This window comes from Protopterus annectens, chromosome 14.part0, assembly GCF_019279795.1.
Source record: "Protopterus annectens isolate FY-2018-M chromosome 14.part0, PAN1.0, whole genome shotgun sequence".
In the NCBI taxonomy this organism is placed as follows: domain Eukaryota; kingdom Metazoa; phylum Chordata; order Ceratodontiformes; family Protopteridae; genus Protopterus; species Protopterus annectens.
The window spans coordinates 966,895,893-966,913,284 of record NC_056748.1 but is presented as its reverse complement, the minus strand read 5'-3'; positions in this window follow the sequence as shown (position 1 = coordinate 966,913,284).

Genomic DNA, 17,392 nt, shown 5'->3' with positions numbered 1-17,392 from the left:
TAAGTAAATCCCGTTGCTAGCCATAATGCCTTTGTCGAGTTGTGTCTACAGTATATGACATTGGGGCCCCTAACTTCTGATTTTAATTCAGCTGAATCAGTTCATCTCCATTCAGATAGTCACCCCAGAAAATTCAAAGTAAACTGAGGAACGGTAGATGTGTGTTCATATGTTCTACCAATTCTAGGGAGCGAGGCTTCATCACCAACCACACAACAAAAAAGGTCATCTACAAACCTCTGTATAATCCTGCATGTCTTTAAATAATTCATGTGGGTACAAAGGAACTCTCTTCCCACCAGGCCATCATTAAAGGTTGGCGTAGCTATTGGCACACGGCGCCCATAGCCACCATCCTTTGAATAAACACTTCATTCCCAAACATGGAATATATTATTTGTTAAAATCGTCTCAAGGAGAAGGGCTATTAGATAACATTATTCATATAAGTATAAAGATCAATTAAAAATTGCTTACTATCTTTCAAGGTGTATGTATTGGCATCAACTAAGGTCTCAGGTGGTATTCAATATAAATGGATAAAGGTTCAGTTATCGATTATTCATATAAGCATAAAGATCAATTAAAATTGCTTACTATCTTTCAAGGCATGCATAGTAATCCAAGGTCTCGATGGCCTGCTACTATAAAATGGATAAAGGTTCAGCCATTATCCAACCTTGGCCTGCCACAATCGGTCTCATTTATGGATTTTTGGCAGGCCCTGTATTATAGGAATTAAAGGATTAGCAACCCTAAAATATTCAAATAATTCTCTTGTAATTAGTAGGGACATGTATAAATCATCCAACATAAACAAAACTCTGAACACTTTGTCAGAAACCACAGTGTTATCTATCTTATCATAGTACTTGGTGTCATTTAACATTTCAGACATACTCATTACATAGTCCGCTGTATCTAATAGGACTATGGGCCCTCCCTTGTCCGCAGGTCTAATAGTAAGTGTAGAATCTTCACATAGATCTCTTAATGCATTTCTCTGCGCAAATGTAAGATTATTCCTATAGCTAACCTTCTTATTTTCTTGGAAATAGTTATGTATTTCATTTTCTAATTTCCTAGAAAAAACATCCAAAGTAGGATGTAATTGTGGGATATAAGTACTGTTAACACGGAAAATAGATCCGTTTTCATTACCATTGGTGTTTAAATTCCCAAACTCCAGCTTTAACTGAACATTCCTAACAAACATCCTTGTGTCTATAACTGTATCAGCAACATTACTTCTCCTGGTAGGGATAAAGTTAAGTCCCTTATTTAAAACCTGGATTTCTGGATATGTGAGGACTCTGCTGGAGAGGTTAACTATTAAAGATTCATTTTCCCCCACATTTTCTTTAAAGTAGGGCCCTGGTACTCTTCGTACGAGCCTTTTCTTTTCTGTCGTCCTCTGCTCGCTGAGCGTTTTCTCCCTAGGTGTTGATCTTGTGTTATGGGGAAAGGGGTATTAACTTCTTTATCTGTGACAGAATTACTTTGTATACCACTCATATTAGGGTTGCGTTTAGGCCTTACTGTAGGTTCTATAACATTCTGTCCATTTACACTATTCAAATCAGTCACAAGGGCACTATTAGTGCTTCCCACCTGTTGAACATTTTGAGTCTCAACATTATTGTCAACCATTCTCATACTATTTGACATTTCTGTTACTAATAAGTTCCCATTATTGGGACTCAATTTATCCAAAGCATTTACACTATCAAGTTGCGTGTTACCATGTGAAACATTAGATGCAGAAATATTCAAACATGAATTCCCATTAACATTGTTAGAAGAACTATTCACATTCGTGTTCAAACTATTCAAAGGTACATTACTGGTGTGCACATTATGTGACTCATTATTGGAAACTACATTCCGACCATTTCTTGGCATCTGGTTAGCGTTCCGACTGCTTGAACGCTGCCTGGGCCAAGTGAAAACATTTGAATTTCTAAAGTCCCGGGTGTCTCTTAGTATTTTGTTCTTTTTTTGTTCTATCATGCGTCTCTCAACTAAGGAGACATTATCAATGACATTGTCAATTTTAACATCAGTATCAGAGCCTGAAAAGGTTCGTTTAATAAAATCAAACTTGTTATTTACTTTAAGCCGTAATTCAGTCTCTTCTGGTAGATAAAATTCAATAAGCAGCTCCATGTAGCTGAAGCTAAGACTAATGTTCAATTGCTGCCATTTATATAGTAAATCCGGTACACTATTACCTGTCGTGGGCATCTTCAGAATCCATGATCCCAGGTATAGCCAAGCATGCCTCAAAGTACTGTCTTTGTACTTGTAGTTTTTTTAGTCTAATAAGGTCGTTTTCTAATACATCCAAGTTCTCGTTCAGCTTCATGACATTCTTTCCAGGCACAACGTCGTCGTTCGACTCAACGTTAGGTTCATACTCCAAGAGTAGATTGTCCTTGCCAGTCACACAAGCATGAAAACGCTCGTTTCTTAAAAAAATTAGAAATTCAAATGTTTTCACTTGGCCCAGGCAGCGTTCAAGCAGTCGGAACGCTAACCAGATGCCAAGAAATGGTCGGAATGTAGTTTCTAATAATGAGTCACATAATGTGCACACCAGTAATGTACTTTTGAATAGTTTGAACACGAATGTGAATAGTTCTTCTAACAATGTTAATGGGAATTCATGTTTTAATATTTCTGCATCTAATGTTTCACATGGTAACACGCAACCTGACAGTGTAAATGCTTTGGATAAATTGAGTCCCAATAATGGGAACTTATTAGTAACAGAAATGTCAAATAGTATGAGAATGGTTGACAATAATGTTGAGACTCAAAATGTCCAACAGGTGGGAAGCACTAATAGTGCCCTTGTGACTGATTTGAATAGTGTAAATGGACAGAATGTTATAGAACCTACAGTAAGGCCTAAACGCAACCCTAATATGAGTGGTATACAAAGTAATTCTGTCACAGATAAAGAAGTTAATACAGGATCAACACCTAGGGAGAAAAGAGGACTCCACAGAAAAGAAAAGGCTCGTACGAAGAGTACCAGGGCCCTACTTTAAAGAAAATGTGGGGGAAAATGAATCTTTAATAGTTAACCTCTCCAGCAGAGTCCTCACATATCCAGAAATCCAGGTTTTAAATAAGGGACTTAACTTATCCCTACCAGGAGAAGTAATGTTGCTGATACAGTTATAGACACAAGGATGTTTGTTAGGAATGTTCAGTTAAAGCTGGAGTTTGGGAATTTAAACACCAATGGTAATGAAAACGGATCTATTTTCCGTGTTAACAGTACTTATATCCCACAATTACATCCTACTTTGGATGTTTTTTCTAGGAAATTAGAAAATGAAATACATAACTATTTCCAAGAAAATAAGAAGGTTAGCTATAGGAATAATCTTACATTTGCGCAGAGAAATGCATTAAGAGATCTATGTGAAGATTCTACACTTACTAGGACAAGGGAGGGCCCATAGTCCTATTAGATACAGCGGACTATGTAATGAGTATGTCTGAAATGTTAAATGACACCAAGTACTATGATAAGATAGATAACACTGTGGTTTCTGACAAAGTGTTCAGAGTTTTGTTTATGTTGGATGATTTATACATGTCCCTACTAATTACAAGAGAATTATTTGAATATTTTAGGGTTGCTAATCCTTTAATTCCTATAATACAGGGCCTGCCAAAAATCCATAAATCACAGATTAAACCACCAATGAGACCGATTGTGGCAGGCCAAGGTTGGATAACTGAACCTTTATCCATTTATATTGAATACCACCTGAGACCCTTAGTTGATGCCAATACATACACCTTGAAAGATAGTAAGCAATTTTTAATTGATCTTTATACTTATATGAATAATCAGTTAGATACTATACCCTATCTTATGGCCACTCTTGACGTAGTCAGCCTGTTCACAGTAATACCCAACGACATAGGGATTAGTTATATACAAGAGTATATGAGAAAACATTCTGTTTTCTCAGAAGAGAAAATAGATCTAATAGCCCTTCTCCTTGAGACGATTTTAACAAATAATGTATTCATGTTTGGGAATGAAGTGTTTATTCAAAAGGATGGCGTGGCTATGGGTGCCAATAGCTACGCCAACCTTGTGATGGCCTGGTGGGAAGAGAAGTTCCTTTGTACCCATGAATTGTTTAAAAGACATGCAGGATTATACAGAAGGTTTGTAGATGACCTTTTTGTTGTGTGGTTTGGTGATGAAGCCTCCCTCCTAGAATTGGTAGAACATATGAACACATCTACCACGTTCCTTAAGTTTACTTTGAATTTTTCTAGAATTGATATCTCTTTCTTAGATGTAAGGATTAATAGGTTGAGTAATGGGTTACTCAACACCTCTGTCCATAGGAAGTTGTGCTACAGAAATACACTCCTGCATAAAAGCAGTATGCACCCCAACCATATCTTTGACAACGTAGTGAAAGGACAGATGATAAGAGCTTCTAGATTAAATCCGTCTCAAGATGGATACTTAGATGAACTAGAAAGACTTCGAGACAGCTTTAGAAAAAGGGGATATGACATGACTACAGTAGAAAAAAGGATTTTAGAAGTTAATGAACTCAGAGACACAACAGCGAAACCATATTTTTCAGAGCAGATAGCAGTACTTGCTACTGATTCAGCTGAATTAAAACGAGAAGTTAGGGCCCCTATGTCATATACTGTAGACACAACTCGATTAAAAGGCATTATGGCTAGCAACTGGGATTTACTTATGTTAGATGATGATATTAAGAATGTGGTTGGACCCAGACCTAAGGTGTATTATAAAAATAAACCCAATCTTAAACAAATATTATGTAAACCTAGAAATGACAGGCAAAGAATTAGTAAAGGTGAACATAATACATTACGTTGTGGAGGATGTAATTATTGTACATACATAAATGAAGGAAATACTTTTGTTCACCCTGTTACACAACATATATTTCAGTTTTATACTAATACGACCTGTGGTAGTAAGGATGTGGTTTATTTGCTTAACTGGGTTTTGGCTTAACTGTGAAGCCTGTCCTGTATTTTATATAGGAAAGACCAATAGGTCTTTAAGAGAACGGGTTAGAGAACACATGTATCACATCAGGATTGGTTCAGACTCTAATGCACTAGCTAAACATGTGAAAAACCTTGGTCCCACACATAACTTTAAGTTTTTAGTTATACAAAAAATCTACGCTAACCCAAGAGGAGGTGATATAATTAATTATACACTTGAGTGTGAACTGAAATGGATAATCAGGTGCAAAGCTGATCAAGCACCTGGACTCAATGACAAAACAGCTATTAGACCTGTTCTAAGAAATAGAAAATTAAGAAAGTAAATGAAGCTGTTTCCATTTGATATACAGTCACACCAGTGATTATATGTATGAATTTAGTGTTGTGTTTTGAATATGTGTTTTAAATTTATGAAAATTTTTAAATGTATTTCCATTAGTATGCATTTTATGCTTTTTTAGATAACAAATATACATATATATATATATATATATATTATTTTGTGATTGGATATGGTTCTATTATGTATGGATCATATCTTTTATATATGCATTTCTGTGTTTTGTACAGTTCTTTTATTAGTTGTGTGATAGTACTTTAAATGTATAAGTCATGAAGTAAGATGAGCCAGAAAATGAACCAATGAAATTCTAGTGATGACTATTTAAATGATGAGGAATTATTCCTTTTGTATTAGTCTGAAGAAGCCTCTTGGCGAAAGCGCTTACTATCCGTTGAATAAAGTCTTATTTTTTCTAGAAAGGAATTTTCGTGTCTTATATGACGTTGGAATAATCATTACTGCTTGGACTGTATGGCCTTGTAGCAACCAGGAGTAGATGAGATTTATTTGTGCTTTTTTGGCTGTGTTTATCCTGTTTCTACGCCTCACAAGCTGGGTGTGTGCTTTTTGGACTTTTACTATATATATATATATATATATATATATATATATATGATTTGAACCTCTTCTAGCTCATTGTAGGTCTCCCCTGGCTTGCCCGTGTGGTGTGCTGCCTCATTAAAGCCTAGTGCTCCTCATTGGATTGTCCCTTCCCTGCTGGCTTATCTCTCCTGGTTTCCCTGAAGCTACGAAGCTGGCTATCTGTACTGGTACCCAGGAAGCACCCCTATCTCCTCTTGAGTAAAGGCTGTTTAATTCCTAATCTCACCTGCATTGGCTCATTAAAGCCTAGTGCTCCTCATCGGGTTGTCCCTTCCCTGCTGGCTTATCTCTCCTGGTTTCCCTGAAGCTACAAAGCTGGCTATCTGTACTGGCACCCAGGAAGCACACCTATCTCCTCTTGAGTAAAGGCTGTTTAATTCCTAATCTCACCTGCATTGGCTCATTAAATGCACGCTCCACATGTCTTTAAAGGCATAGTGAAGGCCCAGTTGATAAGAATTAGTAGACTTAATAATACTGAAGAATCTTTCTCAAAACAAATAGATGAGACATGTGGTGATTTTATAGCTAGTGGCTATCCGCAGAAGTTAGTAGATAGTATGAGAGACTTAGTTAAGAACAATAGGCTCACATCCTATAAACCTATATTGTCATTTGATAATGGTAATATTTGTAATGAGTTTGAAAATGTGAGGGGTGATGCTAAATTAAGATTTATAACGTCATATAATATGAAAACACATATAGTTAGGAGGGTTGTAAATAAATATTGGAAAATACTGTTAGCACAAGATGATATAAGAGCAGTAGTAGGGAATACACCTTCATTTGCATATAGGAATAAGAGATCGTTGAAGTCGTTGTTATGTTATAAAGATTTCTTATATACCTCCACTTATCAATCTGATGGAAGAACTAGAGGCACTATATGTTGTTACAATTGTAGTTGTTGTGTTGATATAGTGCCAGTACAAGATGATAATTCATTACACAACAATATATTTAAACACCCTGTCACCAATAAATGTTACAACTTTAATGGGTTGGCAACGTGTGCCTCTTGCTACGTTGTTTATATAGCAACTTGTGTAGCATGTTCATCTTTCTCTGTGGGGATGACAAGAAGAAGACTTAGGGATCGTATAATTGAACATAAGTCCAGCATAAGGAGACAGTGTGAAACGAATGCTTTATATAAACATATAAAAGAATGTGGCAATGAACATATATTCAAGTTTAGAGTTATAGATATGTTGTATAAAACATTAAGAGGGGGTGATATATGTAACCAACTTGAAGTGAGGGAATACGAGTGGATAGTGCGATTGTCAGCAGACACTGAACCTGGTTTAAATGCATCTGTGTCAATAAAACCAGTTTTAGTAAGGTTGCAGCATAATTGTTTAAAATGATTTATACTTGGTAACATGGCTTTTGTCATGGTTTTAACATTGCTGTGGAGATTCTACAGTAATAAATAAATAATTATTTTTATAATTTTAGATATAATATGCAAGGGACGATTGTTGAGTAGATGAATTATGAGTGCTAGGGCATAGTATATATTTTTTATAGATATATATTTTTATAAGAATATGTGTATTTGTATAAGTGTGTCCATATAAGTTATAATATTGTATTTTACTTAGTAAAAATGCTAGTGATTGTATGTTGAATGTTAATGTAGTTGATCATATGACCTTGGCTGCAGGTCATGTGATATGTGGTGGGTGTATTTAAATCTGAAACTAACTGCACCTTGTGTTAATCATTGAAAAAGGGAGTTGTCCCGAAAGCTTTGTGTTGGATAAAGGTGTTCTGCTTTTTTACTCAACTGTGTTTGTGTGTTTTTAATTCCTAATCTCACCTGCATTGGCTCATTAAAGCCTAGTGCTCCTCATCGGGTTGTCCCTTCCCTGCTGGCTTATCTCTCCTGGTTTCCATGAAGCTACGAAGCTGGCTATCTGTACTGGCACCCAGGAAGCACCCCTATCTCCTCTTGAGTAAAGGCTGTTTAATTCCTAATCTCACCTGCATTGGCTCATTAAAGCCTAGTGCTCCTCATCGGGTTGTCCCTTCCCTGCTGGCTTATCTCTCCTGGTTTCCCTGAAGCTACGAAGCTGGCTATCTGTACTGGCACCCAGGAAGCACCCCTATCTCCTCTTGAGTAAAGGCTGTTTAATTCCTAATCTCACCTGCATTGGCTGTATGTCCATTTTTTGTTTAATTTACTTGGTGTTTTTGTCCTCTTGTGGGCGGCACACACGTAGTACAAGCTAAAGTTGCTCCTATCCCTTACTTACCTGCATACTATTTAGTCGCCATATCCCCTTGCATTTATTTTTTGCTGCTCACCTGTCCCTACTAGTCTTCCCATAACTGAGACATCCTGCTTGCCTTGCCTCTTCTGTCTCCTCACTATCTCTCCATTACTTCTTTCTGGCTGCTGCACTCCTTTTCTGTGTTCTTCCTACCTTTAGTTCACTTACGACTGGGTCTTACATATTAATACCTGCTTACTTTCTGCTTTTTCCTCCCAGTGTCCCTCTGTATACTGTATATATTACTTCCCTATACCTTGCACCTACTGTCTCCTTGTATTCTCACTGTACCCTTTCATGTTTTTCTCTCCTAAACTATACTTTTTTCCCACTTATACCTGCACCTGTTAAATGTACCTGTATACTGCCTGAACCCTCTCAGGTTCCTTAACTAACTCTCCCCTTCTTGCTTTTTAAACTACGTAGTATAGGCAACTCGTGGTGTTAACTTCCCTGCTTAGCTGATTATTTTCTGCTCTCCTCTCTAACTGTTTCTGCCCTGCTTCACTCCCCTCCCTACCCCCTTATCCCACCCACCCCACGTGTCCTTAGCTTTATACCCCTCACACCACACCCCCTCTATTACTTCACCAATCACTGGCTCATACCTCATCTACAACTTCCTCTCAACTATACCTTCCTCCATCACCTCTCCTATCACCTGTCTATACTTAAAGGTATATTCTTACCTTGTCTCTTCCATCTAGCTACACATCCTTAGACTATAGTCTTACCAAAGTCTTTTAGTCTATTCCTCTCTTTCATACCTCAACATGTCTACAGACATACACAATCCTACTTCCATGATCTCTGTAAAAGACAATATTCTAAAAATACTAATACTCCTGTTCATCACTTCCTTTTCTCTCACAATGCCCTATTTCTTAACCTCTTATGAATCTAAACTCAATTTCAACTTCAACTACTCTCCTAAACACACAACCTCAAATTACAAAAGCCTAAACTTTACTCAATTAAACATTACATCTACCTCTAGTTACCTCTTAGCTAAATATCACAGATTGTCTCACATAAAATTCAGAACCTCTTGATTAGGAAACTAAAATACTTACTGAACTTCCTAACAAATCTCACTTGGAATATAACCACTCTACCTTGGTAGATGGCGACATTCACCCCAACCCAGGTCCATCAAATATTTCAGCTGAAGCTACACCTGCTTCACTAAACTCATCTCTTCAATTTTCAACCTCCAATACAAATACTCTACTCATAGGACACCTTAATATCCGAAGTGTCTATAACAAAATCACCCAACTCCACTCTCTTCTTGATCACCACTCCTTTGATATTCTTTGTTTAACTGAAACCTGGTTAAAACCCTTTACTAAAGACACTGAAATCTTACCTCCAGGTTATAATATCTTGAGACTTGACCGCAATGGAAAAAAAAGGCGGAGGAGTAGCACTACTGTTCAAAACTGAACTAAAAAAAAACATTAGTATCCTATGAGAACCTTGGATTTACTAAAACTGAACTTCTTATCTCAAAGCTGCAACTAAACCCCAAAAAATCTATCTATATCATCTGTATATATCTACCTCCTGGAAATAACTCTACTACCTTAGAAAATATCCTCAGTTGGGCCGCATCCACCTACCCACAAGAAACCATAATACTAGGAGACCTCAACCTAGACTGGTCCTCAATATCCACTAACAACCCAGCATCTCATATTAATCTCCATGGCTTCACTCAGACAATTAATACCACTACTAGGATTAACAAAACTAATAACAAAGAAAGTATTCTTGATTGGATTTTGGTAAACAAACCTCTAGTTAAATATCAGTCTGGAACGCTACCTGATGACATTAGTGACCACAACCTAACCTATATTATAAGACAAAAAAATGCCTCTAACTACTCTCCTTTATATAGGACCCTACGTGACCTAAAATGCTTTAATCCAACCCAATTTAAAACTGAACTAAAGGCCTGTAACTGGAACCCACTAAAAACACTTCATCTTCAAGAAGCTGTTAATTACTTTAACACCACATTCCTAACAATTCTAGATAATCATGCACCAAAACGTTCTATTAGAATTAAAGCTAAGCTAGCCCCCTGGCTAACTAAAGAGACTAGACAAAAAATGTCACTTAGAAACAAATCTTGGTTAAAATGGCGAATTAGCAAATCTCCCATAGACCAACAGACTTTCAGGCATCTGAGAAACAGTACCAAAAAAGCAATCCTCTCTGACAAAAGGAGCTATTATAGCAATCTTCAGCAAGTGAATCACAATAACCCTCAAAAATTCTGGTCAACCCTAAACAGACTTCTTCACCCTGGACTGACTACCACCCCCTCCCCTTCTGGGTCTGATAGAATTTCTCCCCTTGATACTGCCAACACTTTCAACTCATTCTTCATTGATACTATTAATTCCTTGGCCTCCCATCTCTCCAGTGACAATACTATCATCCTTGACCATGCATCCTCCAAACTACCAACCTTTAGGCTACAACCCATCTCCACTACCTTTATACAGAGATGTATTCTCAAACTTAAACCATGTACCCCCTCAGCTGACCAGCTTCCTTCTGAATTCCTTCAAAAAGCAGCCTCTGAAATCGCTTATCCCATATCTATTCTTATTAATAGGACCATAAATGAAGAAACCATACCTGATATCTGGAAAATCTCTCACATCATACCATTACATAAAGGAGGAAACTCCTTTGAACATTCCAACTACAGGCCCATAGCCCTATTGTCCCCACTCGCAAAAATAATGGAAAAATGTGTCCACCATCAGTTAATGAATCACCTAATACAAAATAACATTCTGACAAACTGTCAACATGGCTTCAGGCCCTATCATAGCACAACTACTGCTCTGCTCTCCTTTACAGACATTATTAACAAAAATCGCAACAATAATATCCTGTCTTCGTCTCTCTTCATTGACCTGTCCAAAGCCTTCGACATGGTTAACCACTCTCTCCTATTAAAAATTCTCGAATCCCTTCCCTTATGACCTAAGGCTATCCACTGGTTCAGTTCATATCTCACGAACAGGAAACAGGCCGTCCTCTGGGATAACAAACTCTCATCTCTTCTACCAATTTCACTTGGGGTCCCCCAAGGCTCTATTCTTGGACCTCTTCTATTCTCCCTCTTTATAAATGACTTACAATTAGCCATTCCCCAGGCTACATGCATTCAATATGCTGATGACTCCACACTTATCTGCTCTGCTAAATCCATTTCCGAACTTCAAACTAACACTCAAGCAGTATTTTCTAAAGTCGAAACTTGGTTCCTAAAACGTTGTCTACTCCTAAATGCAAAAAAGACCAAACTCCTACTCTTTAAGCCTACTACCAGATCCCCTACATTTGACTTCACTATCGTGTCGAATAATGGAACCATTATATCACCTGACTCTACTACTAAATTACTAGGTGTCACGATTGACAACAATCTTTCCTTCGACTCTCATATCAACAATACCATTAAATCTGTAAACAGGAAACTTGGCTCTCTATATAGAATCAAAACTTTTTTAACCTTCCCAGCAAAAGTTAATCTTGCCCACTCACATCTTATTTCCACACTTCTCTATGCCTCACCTATCTACACTAATCTCAAGAAAAACTATCTCTCTAAACTGTCTACCACTTACAATAACATAGCTAGATTTGTGACTGGGAAGCAATTTAGAACCCATCATTGTCTGAATCTGCAACAACTTAACTGGCTCGAACTGACAAACATGTTGCTTCTATCCCAACTTATGTTTGTCCAAAGAGCTTTTTACCAACCTCTTAATACACCTGTTCTTTCTAACCTCTTAAGCCCCTACTCAAACCTGAACTCACTCCGCTCTTCCAGCAAACTGCTAGTTACCTTAACCAAATCTAATAACCTTGCTGGTGATTCCCTTTTCTCAAATGCCATTGGAAAACACTGGAATAAACTTCCTTCAATTGCATCTACTGTTCTGTTTAAACAAAAACTCAGAGTCTACCTTAAAAGCCACTGGACATGTTCCTGCTCTAAGCCTGATTAAAATTTTCTTTGTTTTTTCTCCTCCTCATGGCTATTGTCTCTCTCTTTCTGGCAATACATATCTCTTTAAATCTGCACTTTCTTTCAATTAATGGTCTCTCTTTTCCTTGGTTTCATGCTTTCTCTAAATGGTTCTAAAGATGAATTTATGTTGAATATGTTGTTTATACCTTTATACTACGATTAATCTTTCTTGTCTTGGAGTGAAAGTCCTACCACTTTTTAATCTGTTATTATGAATTTTTTTGTTATGTTGTATCCATCTTGTCTACATGTGGAGCTTTTCTCCCCGGGCCTCTGCTGAAAATGGAAATATATCCAGTTAGACTAGCCCGGTTAACAAATGTAAAATAAAATAAATAAAATAAATAAATTATATATTTGTACATACATATGCACATACATCTACATAATTATATACATTTCCTATGCTGGGCACTGCTTACACCCACACAAGCGCACTCAGACTTGCTTACTGGTACTTATATATGTCTAGTACTGCTTATTTGTGCTTACACCTGCTTACTAGTGCCTTATTCATTATGACACTACCACTTTGATTGAATGACATTAGTTAAACATTTTATGCGGTACTCCAGTTCACATTTACATGTTATTATGCAAGTTATAAACCTAAACGACATTCTACATGGAAAATGATATGTGCTATAGTTGGGCTCGGACCTAGCATGCCTGTTTGTTAGGCGGATGCTCTAACCACTACACTATTGATGTTAATGTTGATTCCGCATGTTTTTCTCTATTTGGATGATTTTGATGTGTAAGCTACGCTAAGCAGGGGGCAGCGACGTGCATACATGCTGCGCTTCGCTTACACTTTCGATATTGCAGCAATACAAATGTAAAATAGGGACACAGGGAATCTAATTGTGAAAGTTCTATGGACGGGGCTTAACATTCCACTACATGCTTGTGTGTTTACTACTTTGATTTTATTTCAGTGTTGGTGGACACTCTTGTATGCTTAGCATACATTTCAGTATCTACGGACACTGAATTAATTGCTTACTATTAAAGGCAGGCTTTAATAGTAAGCATAGTAGGTTGTGCAACTGTGGGGGCATGTTTCCGCCTCTGTAGATCACTTAAACATGCCCCTTGCACTCACACACATTTCCTGTGCATGTCGAGGATGCTGCAGCGCTCCCTCATAAATATTCATATGGCACCATCTGTAAAGAGGACGCTCGGCACAAGGCTAAAACCGTCCTTGCGCCGAGCTTCATGAATCCCGAGGAGTGTGCAAACTATGTCTATACATAGTATTAGCTTTCTGAGTGAATAAACAGTGCAAAAAATGTGGTAGGGATGTTCTTGAATACAGATCATGTACACTTAGTGTACATTTATTATAGGCATTCATGAATCTGGCCCAGTATTTATTTATTTAGATTCTGTCTCCAATGTATAAGGGAGGAAGGATGTTATGTTACTGGAAGAGATGCAAACATTGGCTAAGTTGGGTCAGAGAGTTGCTAAGTATTGTGCTAACAGAGACATAAGGACAAATATTTTTAGAACAGAAACTGAAGAATCAGCGAAAGGCTATGTGGAAATGATATATAAAAGATGATGTGAGGCACGGAAAGATGTAGAGTATAGAAATAAGGGAGTGTTTTTAGAATTTTTATGGAACCCTGTACAGTAAAATCTTCACGCTGGAGCTGACATTTATAGCCAGTGGAAAAGGAGGAGTGAGTGGAGGATAATGGACAAATTAAGAAGGGAAAATGGAAGGATGATATGGTTACCCTATATATTTTTATTATTATGATGGGTAAGAAGTTGGATGGTGCATTTAATGATTTTTTGATGACACTGTGGACAGGAAAACTATATCATCTATGATCTGAGAGGCCATAGCATGAGTCCTCCCTATGTGTAGAGGAGATGGTGAGGTTCTGGCAAACTTTTGCTCTGTATGACCATGTAATGTTTTATGAATATATTCCCAAAATACTGGCTGTTCAGCTAAGGAAACTTCTACCCCACCTTATCGATGAAATACAGGCCAGATTTGTAAAGGAGACATTATCAAGATACCTTCAGAGACTTCTAGTGAATTTTGTGCAATGGATGGAGTGGTACAGATGGGGAAGAACAGCATTTCAATTAATGGATGTATACAAGAACATTTTGTCATAACAGGGTGGACATTTACTTTTGGAAAATTAAAGTAAGCTATAGGAGAGGGGAGATTTCTTGAGGTGGGGCATATGTCCTGCATGAGCAAATGTGAGCAAAGATACTTGTGAATGGGGATATTTTAAATCATACAAAGTTGGGGAGAGGCGCAAGTCAAGGGTGTCTTCTGTCACCAGGTTTGTTTTCACTAGCAATAGAGGTGCTAGCCCAAGTCAAGTGAAGATATTAAGATGTGAGGAAGGGAACTGTGGGTATATTAGTATGAATTTTTATTGCAGGTGATTGTAATGTTGGAAAATGTAGAAGAGGCTTTGCCAACATTTTAGACATGCTTAGATGTTTTGCAGAGGCCTTGGAGTAATTAGAATGGAGAAATGAGAAAGGAGAAGGGAGCCTCAGGGGTTAAATATCTGAAGATAATGGTCTACTCAGTTGTGAATGATATAATTAATAGTAATTGAATAATTTGGGAATAAAAAGTTTGTGGTTTGCTGGCTAGGCTGTATGTCAAAATTAGAACTCTGAGCAGCAGGATAGAATAATATAGGTGTGAGTGAAAATTATTAATCTTTGGAAAGAAGTATAAGGTAATAGGATCCCAGACTCATGAACTTTTGTTTGTTTGAAGATGACCTTGGAGGTGGAGAGGGCAGAGATGTAGTTTATGCCAATGGGGTAAAGTAACGGTTTCTAAGGAATGGAAAAATGAAGAGGAAATAAGTCATGGGATAGGAGGTAAAAGGATAAAAAAGGTGAGTCAGGAGTGAGGAGAGGGAAATGCTGGTTGTATCTCAAGATAAGATAAGGGATTTAAAGATGCTGGTAAGAAGTAAGTGTTTAGGGGCAAGGGATTAGTAAAACTGTAATGAGAGTGGCAACTGCATATATAGAAGACTTAGTGTGGAAAGGGATGGAGATCTGAGAGGATTAGGTGATAGTTCAAGCTTGGAATTAGTAGTTTAGGAAAAGTTTAATGGGAGAATGTCAGGGGCAAAGGTGGAAGATAACTTTCCTCAATATTCCAGGGGTTGGAGTGATGTCAGGTTATGAAAGTGGGTCAATAGCTTGGTTTGGGGATAAGACATTTTTTGAGTCTGGCACATTGTGTATATTTCCTTTATTTAGTTTAAGTGTATTTGTATTTGTTAGGGTACAGCGACGATCTGCAGGGACCTTTTTCAGACTCATCACAGGAGCTCTGTCTGGTTAAGTGACTTACTTACAGTCACAGAATTATGCAAATAGAGATAAGGAAATCAAACATTGAGCCACAGGAAGTAATAGCATTTTAGTTATATTTGCACAGAGGTGATGGTATTTTTGCAATTTAAGAATGGAGGGGATAGACATTAGTTTTGTTTTGATAGACCCTAGCTTTGTTTTGGTAGACCATTTTCTCTGAGGATTTCAGTTGTAAAAATTTTTGAATGTATGAATTTTTGTGCTCATGTTGAGACTTAAAATATAGAAAGAATACCTTTAGAGATCCTTTTTATACTTTCATATCAATTTCTGACATCTAATTCAGCCATTATGTATCTGAAGCTTTTGATATCACTATCCCTTCTCCCAGCTGTCTTCCCCATCTCCTTCCTTTTTTTAAATTTCTCAATAAGTTATCTTTGCACTATTACTTAGCAAACATGGTCCTTCTTACTGATGTCCCCTGGTTCATCCAAACAGAATCCTTAAAAAATTCTTCCAGTTTTGTTAACATCTGAGAGAAATGGGCAAAATTCTGCCTTTTTACTTTTCTATAAATTTTTTGTTTCCACATCCATTTCTTGAATTTATTCTTATTGTCTACAAATAAAAGGTTCATGTGTTCTCTGGTTCTTTCCATGTTAATTTTCTTACCATTGCATTTAAATGTTTAACTTTTTTTGTATTCCTGTTTATTTTTACTGCCCATTTGCCAGCTACAGCATCTATATTCCTTTCTTCATTTTTGCTTCAACACTTCCCAGCAGGTGTTCTAAATTGTATAAAACGTCTTGAGGTATACATGATGTTTTCAAAACTTGGAGAAAATGCAATCTGTTTCTTTCCTTAGAAATCTTATAGCTCCTTTCCAAATAAGCACTTTACTCCTGCATTCTCCAAACTTCATATTCAAAATTTTGTGATCTGAAAGCCTTAGTTCACAACTATGACCTTCCCAAAGCCTATGTGATTATTACAAAAATATTACACATTTCATTTACTAATCTTTTCTTCTAACCTATGCCATGCTCCATCTTATAAATCAAGTTATGTTTTAATTTCCCTGAGAGAAAATACCTTAAATCTGTTAAAGCTCTGAGGTATACATGATATTCTTATACCGGAGAGGAAAATGCCTTGAATCGGTTTCCTCCCTCAGAAATTTCATAGCTCCTTTCCAAATAAAACACTTTTTTCTGTTATCCCCTCAACTCATCTTCAAAATATTGTGATCTGAAAGCCCTGCTTCATAACTGAAACCTTCCCAAAGATCATGATTACAAAAAATACTATTTATTTCATATGCTAATCACCTTTTAAGCTATGCCAGGCCCCAACTTGTACATCCATGTTCTTTACAATTACCCTGAGTAATCTAACATTCTTGCCTTCTTCCTAATTTCCCAGATTGCACAATTAAACCCCCAGACAAATTTTGCTTGGTTATAGATTTTCAGCTATGGTCAAACGCTCTTAAATAATATTAGTTTATCTTGATAAATGACTGTTGCATAAACACAGAAGAGTGAGTGCTAAATCCAGACCATGCTAAGTCCAGACATAATCATCTAGCAGGAACAATAATCAAATTGCAAGGTTAAACTCAGAGTTCTTCTTGATTAATATAGGTACCGTACACCATTACTTCACACCTGGAGACAAATCATATGCCCTATCTTCCATGTTCTGACTATTCAACAGACACGTTTAAATAATATAAAT